This window comes from Berghia stephanieae, chromosome 12, assembly GCF_034508935.2.
Source record: "Berghia stephanieae isolate SIO BIC M18660-M18661 chromosome 12, UCSD_Bste_1.3, whole genome shotgun sequence".
Taxonomy (NCBI): Eukaryota; Metazoa; Mollusca; class Gastropoda; order Nudibranchia; family Aeolidiidae; genus Berghia; species Berghia stephanieae.
The window spans coordinates 30,551,426-30,555,821 of NC_088371.1; the positions used below are offsets into that span (position 1 = coordinate 30,551,426).

Consider the following 4,396-nt stretch of genomic DNA (forward strand, 5'->3'; position numbering starts at 1 on the left):
GAGAACGTTTAGGGGATATTGCTCTATATAAAAGCTAAATTTTAATTTTTAGATTAAAAATAATGGAACCTGTAAATTGTCGAATCATTTTTTAACTTAGAGGAGCAGACGACTGAATGATTTTAAACATTGACCGTAAGAGCGAATTTCTTTTTTTTACATATTGGTCCATTTGATTTGTTTTTAATTACCTGGCCATAATGTTGTGGTCGAATAATTCGTTTTTTGAATTATTGGACTCTCACTAACTCACTCACTATCCAGCGTCGTCCTCATTGACGTTGGCTGCCCGCACTCTGTGATGACAAAAGTCCGGCCATTCTCTTCCGTCTATTCCATTCATCTCTGTCCATGTCTGGACTCAACGGTCAAATAATATTTTATGTTATCGCAACACATGGACCAATCATCATCGCGCACATTACATCATAATGACCTGTTTGAACCACTGTGTTTAGATATTTCCTCAAAACATCTTAAAATGTTTTCAAAATATAATTGAACAAAAAGAAAAAGTAAAACAACAAACAGTTATGCCACATAGAGAGGAAATTCGATCAGTATACAAATAGGGTGTGAAGGTTATAATGTAGACTCGTGGAAATTGGCTTGAAAGTTAGAAACAACAAGACATGAAATGAGTAGGAAAGTGTCAGAAGACAATAGAGTTAGAGAATAAAAATTTCACGGCTGAGATGAGGGCTCGAACCCGCGACCTTATTGGTACGGCAACTCCGCTAGCCGGGGAGAGTGTGACTCTACCTTATGAGCTATCCACGATCCCGCGATCCTCGATAAGTGCCTGCAGCACCCACTTTTCTGACTTGAAAGTCAATATATATCAACAATGATGAAATACGGTATTTTAAGTAACATTGCTATTGTGTTATCCTCAGGAATGCGGTGAAATAGCGAGACTGGTCAAAATGTTGGCTGAGAAATAAGCATTTTGGTAATTTTGGCTGAAAAAAAATAACCATTTTAAGTAATGTTTTCTGGGCTTTAACTTCTTTAATGAAAATTTTGGCCGAGAAATGATCGTTTGTTTGTATTGTTTGTTTTTGTTTTGTTTTTTGTTTTTTGTTTTTTGTTTATTTCTTTGTTGATTTTTTCGTTTGTTTGTTTTGTTTTTTTTTTTAATTTCCTGTTGTTCTTTATTTTGTGGGTTTTTTCCGTTTCTTTGGGGTTTTTTTAATGATATTTTTTTAGGTGATTATTTTTCAATCGTTATTCTTTAGATCAATAATATTTATCTATAATGTACAGAAAATATTCCAAGTCTTGCCCTGCACTTAGACATATAAAGCCACAAATGGAATAACGATGCATTTCACCCATCTTTTTCCGGGCGATCTTCCAAGATACTTGTTTTATATTTCGCTGACTGATTTCGCCAAAGCTTGTTCTGTTCTTGTGTTCAGCTCTCTCTCTCTCTCTCTCTCTCTCTCTCTCTCTCTCTCTCTCTCTCTCTCTCTCTCTTCTTCTCTTCTCTTCTCTTCTCTCTTCTCTCTTCTCTCTCTCTTCTCTCTTCTTCTCTCTCTCTCTCTCTTTCGCTCTCTCTCTCTCTTTCGCTCTCTCTCTCTCTTTCTCTTTCTCTCTCTCTCCCTCTCTCTCTCTCTCCCTCTCTCTCTCTCTCTCTCTCTCTCTCTTTCTCTTTCTATCCGGCATTGCATCATGCACAGAAATTCGCTTAATATAATTTATAGATAGAATAAAGTTGACGTCACTCTGGTCTTTGTTATTGTTTTTTGCCATCCGCGTATATGAGTAATTCTCACTGAACTATAAAAGTTCATAATAACACAGTTTTGTGTGGTGGTCCTTTATACTTCCGGATGGCAATGTTGTGAGCTTCTTAGCCAATCACATACTATCTATATCCCGCCAATAATCTACTGACAAGTCGACCTATAGATAGTATGCGCTTGCTAAGAAGCTCACAACATTGTCACCCGGAAGTATAACGGATCAACACACAAAACTCTGTGTAACCATGAACTTTTATAGTTTGGTAAATACAGTTTAGTGACAATTACTCACAAACATGAATAACGAAAAACAATAACAAAGGCCTAAGTGACGTCATCTACGTTTAACTCGAGCCACGGTTCTCGAAAATCAAGCAGGACACGTCTATTGATGTTACGCGTTTAGGCATAATAGTCACAACATCCGCCAGTCGGATACGACGTACCAAAAAACAAAACTATATGTAACCATAAATAGTCTTAGTCTGATTAATGGAATTTGGTGAGAACTACTCATAAAAATGGCTGGCTAAAATCAATAACAAAGAGCTGAGTGGCGTCAATTTCGTTCCATCTATAGCTGGAGCGTGCCTGTACGGGGACTCTGATTTTTGTGCAATGCCTATGTCCCGTGATATAAAAATAACGAGATATTATCATCATCATCATCATTAAGTGCCAGGCCTGTTGGTGATCGGTGATCATGTCCCTCAGATCTTCTCAATAGCTTGATTCCTGTTCCTCCTCCACCAATCCATCCGTTCAGATTGTCAATGTAATCTATCCTCTGTCTCCCTCTTCTTCTCTTCCCAGCAACTTTACCCGTAAGAACAATCTTCTCAATTCCGTTTTTTCTGTAAATATGCCCGAGAAATTTTAACTCTTTTTTCTTAGAATCTCATGGAAAGATAAAATAAAAAACGAGGAGGTATTAAAAGAGATTGGAATACGACCAACTTTGGTAAACACCATCAGAAAAAGACAGTTAAAACGAGATAGAGCAGTGACAAAATCCTCAACATATTGAAAAGTGTTGTTCTTTTACCAAGTCGTGGATGAGCGATGATAGTTTAACCCTCTCCTTACCACCCATGGAAAATCGTGATGTAGCCAACAATTTTCTCATTTTGATTTCTTTTGAACATCATAATATTTGAACAAAAATGTTTGCTAAAGTTAAAGTATATTAACACTGTGTTGAAGAGCTCGTTTAGCCGAAAAAAAATATGTATAGCAAGAACTAACAGCTTTTGTGTTTGAGTGAAACAAATCTATTTTTATATAGGTGTGAAGTTTTGGGGAAAATCCGGAAAATGGCGGCAAGGAGAGAGTTAAAACATAATGACAGTAAGACAGAAGTGTTGATCCCATTGATTTACCCTGCCTGGAAAATATTTGTCATGATTCCGTTTCCGTGTCTGACCATGCCAAACATCATAGTGTTATTTTAAACAACACTTTATCCATGGAGCATCAAAGTAACAATAATATGGTTAAAGTTATGGAATTTGAACTCCGAAGAATTGCAAAAATGAAGAAGTATTTATAACAATAATAATAATATATGGCACTTGTATAGCTCATAACCATGACTAGGTCATGCTCTATGCGCCTCACAGTTACAAGAAAGACAATCTAAACTACACACACACAACACACACACACACACACACACACACATTTTCAGTTATCACTCAAAAGAAGAAAAACATTGATATCGAATAAATGTAAAACACTGAAATAGCATTGATATGCTTTTGTAAAAAAAGTAATGTTTAAGCTTTGATTTGAAAGCATATAGACTTGACGCTTCACGCTTCACGAATAGCCCTGGGAAGATCTTTCCATTTTTGAGGACCAAGGGTTGACAACGATCTCCCACCATGAAATAATGAAGTTGAAGTGTTGTGTACTTGAAGTTTAGTGTGGTCAGATGAAGACCGTGTTGTGTACTTGAAGTTTAGTGTGGTCAGATGAAGACCGTGTTGTGTACTTGAAGTTTAGTGTGGTCAGATGAAGACCGTGTTGTGTACTTGAAGTTTAGTGTGGTCAGATGAAGACCGTGTTGTGAACTTGAAGTTTAGTGTGGTCAGATGAAGACCGTGTTGTGTACTAGAAGTTTAGTGTGGTCAGATGAAGACCGTGTTGTGTACTAGAAGTTTAGTGTGGTCAGATGAAGACCGTGTTGTGTACTAGAAGTTTAGTGTGGTCAGATGAAGACCGTGTTGTGTACTAGAAGTTTAGTGTGGTCAGATGAAGACCGTGTTGTGTACTAGAAGTTTAGTGTGGTCAGATGAAGACCGTGTTGTGTACTAGAAGTTTAGTGTGGTCAGATGAAGACCGTGTTGTGTACTAGAAGTTTAGTGTGGTCAGATGAAGACCGTGTTGTGTACTAGAAGTTTAGTGTGGTCAGATGAAGACCGTGTTGTGTACTAGAAGTTTAGTGTGGTCAGATGAAGACCGTGTTGTGTACTAGAAGTTTAGTGTGGTCAGATGAAGACCGTGTTGTGTACTAGAAGTTTAGTGTGGTCAGATGAAGACCGTGTTGTGTACTAGAAGTTTAGTGTGGTCAGATGAAGACCGTAGCATTCTAGATGGGGAATAAGCATTTAGGAATTCATTAAGATACCTAGGTGCTAAACCATTAC

General features: G+C 37.4%; 1 protein-coding gene across 1 annotated transcript in view; it reads right to left on the reverse strand.

Moving 5' to 3' along the window:
- Positions 1–3,271: 3,271 nt before the first annotated feature.
- LOC144957632 (NXPE family member 2-like) overlaps positions 3,272–4,396 on the reverse strand; it is a 17,137-nt gene continuing 16,012 nt past the window's right edge. Inside the window, exon 6 of the mRNA XM_078888976.1 lies at positions 3,272–4,396. This exon is cut by the window's right edge and continues 986 nt beyond it. The gene's annotated coding sequence lies outside the window, so the exon portion shown is untranslated.